The 12,573-nt window shown below is 35.0% G+C and overlaps 2 long non-coding RNA genes across 2 annotated transcripts in view; one reads left to right on the forward strand and one right to left on the reverse strand.

The window, feature by feature from the left end:
* Window positions 1-2,450, forward strand: part of LOC121074110 — a 110,604-nt gene extending 108,154 nt beyond the window's left edge. Inside the window, exon 6 of the long non-coding RNA XR_005822133.1 lies at window positions 2,346-2,450. This is a non-coding gene — a long non-coding RNA (uncharacterized LOC121074110). The remainder of the gene's footprint in view (window positions 1-2,345) is intronic.
* Window positions 1-11,888, reverse strand: part of LOC121074112 — a 56,504-nt gene extending 44,616 nt beyond the window's left edge. Inside the window, exon 1 of the long non-coding RNA XR_005822134.1 lies at window positions 11,214-11,888. This is a non-coding gene — a long non-coding RNA (uncharacterized LOC121074112). The remainder of the gene's footprint in view (window positions 1-11,213) is intronic.
* Window positions 11,889-12,573: the final 685 nt, after the last annotated feature.

A 12,573-nucleotide genomic window follows, 5' to 3' on the forward strand; every position in this document is an offset into this window, starting at 1 on the left:
TGGTGGAGGAGGTTGTTGCTGTGAACGAGCATCTGACTGTGAGTTCCTAGATCAGGACTGAGGTATAGAGCCTAGTGTTGTCCATGGAACTACAAGCCAGATATAGAGAGGTTCATATATTATCTGCAAGGTGGCATTAGTAGAGTCCTGGATACAGTTTTAATATTACTTATTTAAAAAATATTGAGAAGTAGAAGATGAGAACAGAACTACCAAGATTATACTAGCAGTGAAGAAAATGCCCAGGGTAAGAACTGTAGAAAGCCTAATTTGGATAATTTTAAGAAAAAGGAGGGATTTAGAAGTGGCTGACAGTGCAGAAGAAAGTATAACATTATAAAGCTATAGCGAGAATGAAGGACTGGAGGCTGAAGTGAGACAAATGTTAAATAGTGCTTACTATACTAAGGAACATGATAGACCACGAAAAAGCTTACTAAGTGGAGTGATATCTCTGTATTTAAATCATGATCAAATGCTTTTTTTGCAAAAATGTGCTCTAGCAAAATATAAATTATTCTGCTCAATATAAAAGTGACTGGACAAAATTGAATAGCCTATTATAATAATACAGCTCAAACTGGTGTAATAGAAACTAGATAACTAGGTGTCCCTCCTGGTAGTGTATTCTATGGCTTTCAGGTCCTGGATCACATTCTCCTTTACTGTGCATCACATGCAGTTACTTAACACTGTGAAGTGGAGTGAATTCACTATTATCATTTCTTTTCTGAATAACCCTTAGAGCCTTCCTGCTAGTGCCAGCTGATGCATTAACGTACTGGCAGTGATGACATCCTGCTGATGGATCACAGTCTCAAATATACATGAAGATTAAATTTAGTTAAACTTTACCAGTTGTCTTACAGTGTGTCTGGCAATAGTGAGACTGTTTGGAGATAGCAGCCTGTCTTGGGAGGGAGGAGAGTTATCTCCAAAGAGACTTCATGGTGACCTCACAGTATGTTCTGACCTGCTTCCTGGCTATCAGGATAGATGGACAGTATTTCCAGGGGAGGGCACAAGACCAAACTCTTTTTTTGCTCCTGTGTTTATTTGGTCAACTGTATATGGATCTACTTCTCTGGATGAGGGGGAATTTCTATCTGTATGCCAGTTCTATTCATTACAGTTCATTTCATATTCCTAGAGTGAGAGGCCTTGGATTCCAAAGAATATACTAAGACATTTTGCAAGTAGATGTTTATAACACCATTAATAATACGTACTTTACTGTTCATTGTATTATATCTGTTTATTGTAAAGTAATAATGGTAGAAAACAAATATATTGGAGAAAATACTTTGCTTTGGGCTTGTCATTGCAGATGTAGTAACATCAACATTTGAGGATCTGGTAGCATTTCCATTGGAAATCCCTTGAGTATTTTCAGGGATTTTACCAGTGGCTGGAGAAAATACTTGTAAACTTAACAAAGGGAATCTTTGCAAACAATGTATACAATTTGGAAATAAATTTCTTCTGAATATAGATTTTGACTTTCTTAGTACTTGTGAATTTTCAGAATGAAATAAAAATAAAGTAAAAATAAAACCCTTTAATAGTTCACACTTCCAATAGTTTTGTTGGTGTTTTTTTTTTTTTTTTTTGAGGGGGGATTGATTTTTTAATATATTTTTATTTTTTAAGCTCTTAAATATGTGACTACCTAATATTGTTGTTTAACCAGTGGCCTGCCAGTGTGAGATGGATATTTTTGCATTATAAGACAATTTTTCTACTGTTAGTGGAGTCAAGCCTGATTTCATTTTTAAAATATAGATCAAACATAGAAGATCATACTGGTATAAATAGAAATTCAAAATTGATAAATAATAATGCTAAATTTTTGGTACACAAATCTTGTGAAATTCAGTGGACGTCTTTACAATTTAAAAGTTCTTCTATTTAAAAAAGTGTCTAGCTAGATTTGACAAAACAGATGGGGTTTGAAAAGCCAATTGTATGCTTTCAGATTAATAAGATGTGGAGTTGTCTGTTCAAGTGTCAAGTTTTAGAGTGAAGGAGCTATTAGACTGTATTGTGTTATTGACCTGTAAAGCCTAAGAGCTTGTGTAGTAGAGCATATTCCTTGCTGTGCTAACTCCTTGTGTAAATCTATAACAACTGCTTTAGTTACAGTTTCCTAATTGCATGCCCTATTATGCACCATTCTAGTATTTGGAATGGCTTTGGGAAGTATGTGCCCCATGTGAAACCTCTTTAAAGTGTCCATAGTTTTTTAGTGGGTTTTAGAATTTAAGTGCCACCCAGCCTTCTCCTTCCCCTCCTCCACCCCACCAACATTTTTTTTGCATGCTCAAATTCCTTTTTTTTTTCTTCAGAGAATAGTGAAAATATAGTCCTCCAATACTCAATTATGCATGAACCTTGCCCTGGGAAAACTACCCTTCAGATCAGGATGTCTCCTTGCCACAAGCAGCTTGAAAGGTAATTTGTTACTTGAAAACTTCAGCTGGAATTTATAGTTCCATCTACCTCTCTTTCAACATTACTGCCTACCCATATGATGCCCCCCGCCCCCCCCTCTTTTTTTTTTTTTTTTGGCATTGCATAATGCTTGATGGCCATTCATGATTTGCAGCCCAGATTCTGTTTTCTCTGCAGTTACTTTGTTATTAAAACATCAATATATTAAACTTTTTATCATATTCGCCATACAAAAATCCAAAATTAAAACTATTCTTCAAGTAAAAATATGGTATGTCATTTCATATTTTCACATACCTGTTGAAATGTCAAAAAATGTCAAAAAGTGTACTAGCTTGCTAGTTAGAGAGCTAATTGAATAATTTTTGTTATTGATCAGTATCAAGTTAATATAAAATATTAGATGAAGCTAGCGATAGCAGGATACTTAGAATATTTGATACCTGTATTGTTGCCCTTGCTATTGGTTTCCCTTCCCAAAATGTTCCACTGACAGCAATGATTGGTAATAAATTTCAGGTTTATATTAGATTTAAATGAAGCAACTGAGAACTTCATGGAGGCATGTTGTTGTGTTCTACGTAATGTTTTTCACAATGTACTGAATTTAAGTTTGCTTTTTTCCCCCTGTATTTCTTTCATTATCATGTTTGTTTGGCTTTGCACTCAGAGAGTCACTTTAGTAGTGAAGTTTTTTTAAAATTTTCATGTAACAATTTGTGACTGAAAATTGCATCTTGTACAAACTTGCATAATAGCACAGATGATTGCAAAGGACAGCTTTTGTGACTTTGAGTCACTTAGGTTACTCTTATATTTATTTTATATTTTATATTTTATATTTTATATTTATTTTATATTTTATATTTATATTTATTTTATTTATTTTTTATTTTGCCAGATACAAAAAAGGACTTAAAATAAATCAAGAAGGGCTGATTTTATTTTAAACTAAAATTAAGAGTTATGAGTTAAAAATGGTTTAGTCATTCTTGTTCCTGTTTGTTCATGGATTTGGCCTAACTAGTCACTCTCTCCATTTAAAAGTAAAGCATAGACCCTCAGTTGCATGTTTAGATTTAGCAAAACTATTAAATATGAAAAGTCTTATCTCATAGTATTTCCCTCTAGTGCTTTTGGATGTAGTCCCCTTGTTTTTTCTTAAATGCTTTGCTGGTATAATGTAATGCATTTCATACAATTCATTTCAAACACCTGTTTTTGTTTCTTTGTTTGCTTTTAAACCAGAAATTGTTTTCAAGGTCATCTTCTTTTATGAAATATTCTGTCCACTGAATGACTTTCCTTGCACAGTCTGCAGAGAGATGTTCTGATCTGTTCTTTGTATCCAGACATAGTTAATTGTTTTAACATAAAGGCATATGATGAGATTTAGGAAGGACTCTTTCAGAACCCAATAGTATCATTATGTGCCAGTTTAAGAGTATCAATGATAAACTAGAGATCTTTGTTGCCCTTCAGTTAAAACATGCTAGTTGTGTGGGATACAGTAAACCAGATGTAATAATTAGGCAAATAGTTCAATAGTTCATACTGCATGGTATTTGCTATCACATGACCATTGAACAAGAAGTAAAGCCAACTCATAAAAATTTTATTTGGCTTGAAAGTACAGTAACAATTAATGTTAAACACTTCAATGAAAAAATTACATAGGCATGGGTAAACTGTGTCAACAGTTTAGCAGAGGAAACAGATTCAAACAACTTAATAGAGGAAATGGGGCACTGTCAAAGTAAAGAAAAGATTTTTCAACCTAATGACAAAGTAAAAGGAAAGCACACATTCCACCCTGAGTAGTTTTGTTTGGAATCTCTAATTAATATGCATTATAGCAAAGATGAGAAGAAAACAGGTATTTGATAGTTTTAATATACAAAAGCAAGAAAAAATCTTTGAAAGGTAAATATTTGATGTAAAGATTTGTTGAATGGTATTGTCAGGGTCAGTTGAAATATTATCATATTCTCAGATACCACATCACAGCCTTTCTTTCCTCTTTTTAGGAAAACAATTGCAAATATTTTCCCTGAAAAACTGAAAATGGTCTTTCTCTACATTCACGTGAATCCTTTGTAAGCATTTGTAAGAATAAAGGCACAGTTTCTCCAGGAAACAATTCTCTGATCACTTCTGTAGTGGAACAGAACACCAAAACAATTACTGAAGTTGTTAGTGACTCTCACACTATGTTTGTTGGTGGTCTCTCAGAAGCTTTATGTTGATAGGATATTGCTATATTCTAAATGCTAATTCAAAGGAAAAAAATGTTTTTAGTACTGCTTCTCTTTATATACATTTCATTTAAAGGTATTGTGGAAAAAGAGCAGAAAGTTTTGTAAATGGAGGAGGAAGGAGGGGAGCAAAAAAAAAAAGTTTTTTGGAAACAGTAAACAGTATGCAAAAGTTTGAGAATACTTTGCAAGGTATAGAAAAGACAGATGGTTGACCAAAAAGCTGTGGCTTGCATTAAAGGCTGGAAAAGTTGGTGATTTAGAGCTCTTCTAATTGTAGATGTAGTCAGCTGATGAGTAGATGTCTAGGAGGCCTTTCTTCTCTAGGTTATCTGATTTTGTAAAGTCTTTGCGTCTTTGTAAAGTATTCCTTCAAGACAGGTGGCCTCTATTTGTAAAGTCTTTGTATCTTTGTAAGGTATTCCTTCAAGACAGATGATCCCTATTCCCTTATCTAATACACTAAGAGAGCCTTTAAAATAGGCCTGTCTGGTCTTTTGAAAAGTGATTATGGCAAAAAAAGGAAGTATTACAGTTTGTTAGTAAAGTCTTTTTCAGAAACTCTAGATAGGGGAACTTTGGCCAGGCTCAGTTGTTTATTAATTGTTGTTTTAAAAGTGGTTATGGCAAAAAAGGAAGTATTACAGTTGTTAAAGTCTTCTTTCATAAACTCTAGGTAAGTGAACTTTGGCTGGGCTTAATTGTTTATTAATTGTTGTCTTTGTTAGTGATACAGATTACTTTTTTTCATTCAGTTTTCTGATAGTGAGTTCTCATTATCAAAAGTAACATAAATATCAACGGTTAATAAAAAACATCTGTTCTAACAGAGTGAATTGTGTATACTCATGCACATACATGTGTGTGCATGCTCATCTCATGTCTTTTGTGGGTAGAGGGCAGGCGATGGGCAGAGGTTCTGTCCTCAAGCAGTGTACTGTATCTGTGGAAGCAGACAAATACCTGCAAAACAAACTTTGTGTAGAAGTAGAATTTGCAGTGGGTCCCCTGTACATTTTGTTGTTTCTTTTCATCCTGCTCTAAAGCTGCAGATATATTGTTTCCTGACTTTCTGCCAGAGCCCAGCATAAAGTCTCTGGCTACAAAGTGTAAGAGATTAAAAGAGAATGACTTTTGAATGAGGAGGCTGCTTTAAATTATTCAGAGATCCTCCCTCTTCCTCTGTTCCTTTTCTTGATGTTTTGGATCAGCAGCACATTTCTAGCTGTAAATGTCTTTAGAAAATATATTTTAAAGGAACAACTCCAGTTTATAAGAGACTTTGAAACTAAAGCATAAAGACGTCATTTTTGCTTCATTGCATGTAATATAATAGACAACTGTCTTTGTCTCATTTGGCAATATGAAGAGTCACTAAATACACAAGTTCCACATAATCTCTTAAAGTCCTTTCAAAGGAAAAAATCTTTTTTAAGGAACAAACATGCAAGTGAAACTTGCCACAGTAACTGGTTTAACTTCAAACTTTTGGCATCAGGGTCCATTTGCTGATCCTTTTGTCAGTGAAAAAATATGCTTTTCTAAGAGCTCTCTAGGAAGAGAATACTCCCTGAGGGTGCTGAGGCATTTTGAAGAAAATAAAAAATGAGTTAAGTCTTCACCCAAAACTTGAACTGGACCCAAACTTAACATTTCTTTAGGCTTGACAAGTTTGGAATGTTTCCTTCCTCTCCACCCTCATTACTTTTCATTTTCATGCTCTTCTGCATTTCCAGTTTCTGGCCAAGAAGTGAGCTATGTGTTGCCGGAATTCTGTACCAAAAAGGGGCAATATTTCTGTGGTATATTTTGGCCTGCTTGTAAGAAAAAAAATTTCCCACAGAACCAAAGGGGAACTTGTCTTTGTCAGAATGCTGGATTTTTTATTTTTTATTTTTTTTTTATTTTTTCAAAAATCAAAAGGTTTAGGTAATAACTTAGTAATAATGGTAATAGTTTATAGTTTAAGAAAATAGTTTACAACAATTTCCCCTTCTTTCCCTTTTCAGCTCTAATGCTGTTAACATAATTACATAAATATAATAATATTATTGTATATATTTAGAATTTATGTAAATAACTGAAATGAAATCTAACTAGAAATGAAGATTTAAAACAAAACAGGATAAAAAAATTCCATATTTAAAAAGAAAAAAAATTTAGAACCTTTTATATTTGTTTATCACTATCACTAGCCTGAACATCACTAACACTAGATTGAACTGAAAGTTAAGAATTCTGCATACTTGACAGAGATGTGTAAGTACTGTTCTTGTAACCTTAAATGAACTAAGAATCTGACAACACACTTTCTACTTGCCTCTTACACATTTTTCTCAGTACGTGTTCTGCCAGTTTCTGAATGCAATAAAATCTTCAACATGTCAGACACTGAGTGTAAACCTAAATAGCTCTGGCTTGCAGATACCAAACCAGTGAACTAAACCCTTGAGAAATCCACCCTATAAAACTTGCCTTGATACCTGGAGCTTTTTGCTTCTGAGATTCAGTAATACGAGTTATTACCACTAAGGACTTACACAGTTATGATGTGATGATACATTGCTGTTCTAATGAAAGATAAAAAACAAAACCAAGCAAACAAATAAAAAAACACCTACAAAAAAAGGAGTTCTGTCTCAGATTTAAATAATTTTTGAAACATGGCTTCCTTAGGGACAAGCATTCTTCACAGCCAGAAGGTACATTTACTTTCTGACAGCCTGTCTGACTCTTTTTGACAGCAGCTACCCTGAAATTGCTGTGGGCCTTTGGAAAAATTAACTGGTTTTGTTTTATTTGTTTTTAAATAGTTTTTCAAACAGCCTTTATTATTATTATTATTATTTTCCTTCTGATTAGAGATGATTGCCCATGTTTCTGTTGCTCCAGAAATTGTGTTATGTTAGGAAATACACTTCCCAAAAGGCAAGAATTTAGCTTAAAAAGAAAAGAAGAAAAAAAAAAGGAAAAAAAAAAAGAAGGTTGTTGGAGGTGGAAAATAGCTTTCTGGGTTACTTAGTTTGATCCTGTGCCATTGCATTATTGTGCGGGATGGGTGAGGTTTTGGGGAGAGGATGAGCAATTCCATTGTGTTAACTAATAATACCTGGCTAAGACATTTTACTTACTGGGATTTTCCTGCTCTTATGAAGTTTGCTTTGGCATCCTGTACAGGAACGTTGTGTCTTTGCACTGTTAGGTACACTACTTAAACAAGGTATTCAAAAATAAAGGTATGGATGCATACCTAAATGAGCATAGTTTGCTTATTTTCTGTTTCTGATGCTTTAGTGTGGGTAGGATTGAACCCATAAGAAATTTTTCCTTTGAGCCTTTTCAGTTTAGGAATAGATGCAGAATGGCAGTGTATGAGGTCCAGAGGCCAAATGCCTTTCTTTTGGCTGGATACGCACATTGAACATATGTAGAAAAGTCACATGCAATGGCACTCCCAAAACCACTGTCTGGTTCTCACTGCTAAAAATGTTGAACTAATTTAATCTTAAACATGAACAATTTAGAATTTACCTTCAGTGTGTCTGCCTTCTCTATGGGCGCTTCCTCCTCCAGATAGCCACTTTCCTAGAGTAACTATTAACCTTTTCCTAACAGTGTATATAGCTAGAGTCTTAGGTTTCATGCGTTTGCAGAGCTCTGTGAAGGAGTAAGTGGTATGTTGATTTAGACGAGTTGACAGTTTTGCCTGCAGTGTCAAAATTGCTTTTCCCAGGCCATTGCCATTAAACATTTTTCTTGCCTTCCTCCTGATCTCTTAAAAAACAAACAAACAAAACAAAACCAAGGAAGTTTTCTCTTAATCAAATTCTAAACATATTTGTATATAGAAGAGAAATTCACACAACCCAATGTGAGCCATCTAATTAACCTGTGCAAGTATGTGCCCTGGGGACCCATTACCATCAGCTGAGAGTCATGGGTTGTCTCCAGGGTGCACACCAGTGTCCTCACATTGACTGCACAGAAGCCAAGGAGTCTTGCTGGCTAAAGCAGGTGCCTAATCATTAGCAGTGTGCCGTAACTCTCCCTGTCATCATTTTGGTTTATGATATGATGCTTCTGTCACTGCCATTTAACAAATTCCACTTGATTTAAGGGTTTATACTGAATCATCTCAGAGCCCTTAAATGAAGCCCCAAAGCTCTGTGGGATTCTTTAGGTCTGACTAAAGAACCCCAGAAGGAAATTCCTGGTCCAGTTTTTAATGAAAAACAACTTGGACTTGCTGGTTTCTGAGTAGATAACCAGAGGGTTTTTTTTTGTTTGTTTGTTATTGTTGCAGTGTATTGTAGGCTTTGGCATGTTGATTTGGTACCCTTTGGCTACTTAGATGTTTGCCACACCAAGGCTCATTATTCCTGGGCTAGGTTCTGTACTTTGAGGAGTGCTGAGCTCTGAAAGAGGAAAGCAGCGCAGAGCAGAGCTCATGGAGAGTTCTTGTGAGTATCGTGCATTGAAGACAGATACAGAGTTTACTTTATGTTGGGATATTTTTGAACTGGAAATCAAAATTACTATATTGTCAGTTATAATATTTAATAAGGAATTAAGATTGTATAATGCAATTGATTTTTAACAATTGACAGGTGTAGTTACTGCTAGTTACTCTAATGACTGTTATACCTGCACATGTTTGCTGAAGGGGGGTATATAGAATGCCTGCTATATTTATGAACCAGACTGAATATATCTTCTACACCATTTATTAAATGATAATAAAGTATTTATAAATAGGAGAACAATATAAAATGTTACCATATGCTCAAAATAATGATGAGGCATTTACCGTCACTCATGAGAAAATGTTTTGGATCCAAGCTTGTTGTACCATATGGACATGGATGAGAAAAGAAAACAGTTATGTGTGTTTCATGGGAGTGTAGATTTTTCACTTCATTATGGACAAAAAGAAAGGAAAAATTAATCATATAATCAGGTTTCTCAAAAGTATTTCTCAAACTGAAAAGCCTCATTGCATTTATTACAATGCAAATTTTTCACCTCTGACACAGATACCTTGCCAATAATGTACCTCAGGTGCAGTTACTGTTAAATAAGTATACTATGTCACATGGTTTTAAATTTATTTGGGTAGAAGACTTTTGTTTCTTTGATGCTGCATTATTCAGGGAGAGAGAATTTGTAATTTATTCCTTTCTAATTTTATAATAAAAGTTTAAGGTCCAAAGTCTCAGCCAATGTGGAAATTGGCAGAACTCCACTGGAGTCAGAAGAGCTTTGCCAGTTCACACCATCTGAGATGTCACCATTTATTTTATTTTTTGCTAATGATATTGTATAAAAATGTCATGATTGAATGCAGATAAATTATTTGTAATATAATCCCAAAGTTTGGTGCAGAAAATGTTTCTTTTATATCATACAAAGTCTGTCTTAAATTGCTCAAGTTAAGTTGAGAATGAAAAAACATGAAATGGAAAACCCTAGAAATAGAATTATTCTGTTTTATTATCTGAGTGCTTAGCACTTTGCCTGAATGATAATGTTTTTCTTAATATATAAGGCATAGTTTCTGCATGATTTCAGTTCTCTTTTTCTTCTTAAAAGAGAAATGAATATTTGGATAAGTTAGTGAAGCGGTAAGGGGAACAAAAGAGGTATTTTTTTTCTTCAGAGATAATGAGGGAAAGCAAGTGCCCAGAACCAAGTGTTTCTGCCAAGCAGTCAGTCTTTTTGGGTCCCAGGAAATAAGAAAGAGGAAAAACAAACAAAACAACTTAATGAAACAAAACCATCCCCCAAACCTTGCCTGCCTATAATAATAAAATAAATTTAAATCCCAGATAGTATTATAATGTTCCCAACTTTCCAATCTGAATGAGGTGTGAAGTTTTATATTTCTATAAGGCAGTGATAAAAATTCAAATATATGATTTGGGGAAGATGTATGGAAGTAGCATGGGAGAATTAGGAAGTTCCATTTGATATTTATGCAACAACATCCTTTTTCCAAAGATGAGTTAATGGAAATTTTCAGGAACTTCCCTGTGCCTGTCTTCTGTCTCACTGATAAGGACTGAGTTGAAATCCTAAGTAAGACCTTTAAAATGGTCTACTAGGAAAGCAGAAAGTACTTATGGCAGTAACATTGGTCCCATGGAACATAATGATAAGGCTGTCAGCTCTCATCATTACCATAAATAAATAGGTAGAGTAGGAGCATCTTTACAGATTAATTTGTAGTTTAAATTTAACCAAACTTTACAGCAAACAGAGTTCTCCGTATGGATTCAACAGATACTATGATAGCCACTCCCTAAACTGCAAATAGCTTAGCGCTGTAAATATATATATTATTTTATACATACAGGCATGCATTCTTCACACTCTACCATGTGTTAACACATCATATATATTTTCTCTGCACTGAATAATGCAGCTACCACTCATTTCCCCTCACACCTGCCTGTAAATTCCATGCTTTTTCCATATGTATTTTGTTATGGCAAAAAAGAATAGCCTTACCTTTACACATCAAGGTTTCATCTTCCCTGGGAAGTGTGGTGTATTCTTGGTTTAGCCATCCTGAGTTAATTAGCGAGAGATACAGTTCCAGTCAAGATGAAGCATTTTGTGGTTTTCTTATCAGTTTGCTGGTCAAATACCTGTTAGTATTTCATGGTTTTGCACCAGGCTGTAAAGCTCATCTAGGAAGATGCTAGTTACTGGAGGGTCAGCCAGTGGTTCCATAGCTGTACTGTTAGCAATTCCTGAGCTATGTAGTTTAGACCTAGCTCTAGTATACTTAGACTATGCTACAGACACATGACATATAGACATGACTTAAGTTTTTAAACACAACTCAAAAAGTTACTCCAGTCAAGAAGAATTTTCCCAGTGAATTTCAGTTTCTGTGCAGCCTGGGTTATAAGCACCCCCAGACAGCCAGGGCTGCCAGGTTTGGAGCATGAAATCTGAAAGCTCTGACAGCACAGTTAGCTGAGGTTCTCAGGGCTGCATTGTGCATTGCTGAGGTACAAGTGCTGTGCTGGTTTTGAGGCTGGTGTCGTCCTGCTGTCCAGTCTCCTGGCTCCACAGCATTGAGTCTGGAGTCTCTGAGAGCTTCAGTATAGCTCTAGTTCAAGGGTTTGGCACTTTTCTGTAGGAAGCACTCTTGTGACACAGGGTTCCAAGTGTTTTCAGCCTCCTGGCTCTTAGAAAACCCCATATAGTACGGCTGGCCAGAGCTGCAGGGCCTGGGTCCTAGCCAGGAACCAGGCAAGCCCTGGTGGGTGCTTTGCCAGCACACTGATGAAAGTTTGTTGAATCACTGACATTTCTGCAAAACACTTCAACTTTGACAAATTGTCATTCTCAATTTAGTCATAAAATTACTCAACAGTTCTATTTATGAATGTATTGTGAGTATATTTAGGTTTCTTTTGGACTATAATTCAAATGAAGGTTTTGGTGAATAATTTTACTTATTAAAAGGAAAGATGAGTTAAGTACTTTCAACTTTAGCTTCATTACGATAGTTCTGAATGTGCACATCTGCTGGAGGAATGCCTAACAGAATGTTTTCAGCTACTCATTAACAGCAACTTAGATCAATTGCTGTTTTAACAGGAATGTTTACCTAAAACATTGGAAAAAATCAAATTGCTGATTCCTTCTGATTGAAATAACCTTATTTGACTTTTTTTTAATCCTTGTTTTAGAGACTCACTAAAAAAATGAATAAATACAAAAGAAACAGCAGGAACACAAGGGATGTTTTTAACTCAAGAGATATCAAGCCTATAACTTTTGATTACTTAGAAATACACAGAGAATAAATCCAGATAAGATTAAAGAAGCCCCAGAGGAAGTGAAAGAATATTGT

This window comes from Cygnus olor, chromosome 8 (assembly GCF_009769625.2).
Source record: "Cygnus olor isolate bCygOlo1 chromosome 8, bCygOlo1.pri.v2, whole genome shotgun sequence".
In the NCBI taxonomy this organism is placed as follows: Eukaryota; Metazoa; Chordata; class Aves; order Anseriformes; family Anatidae; genus Cygnus; species Cygnus olor.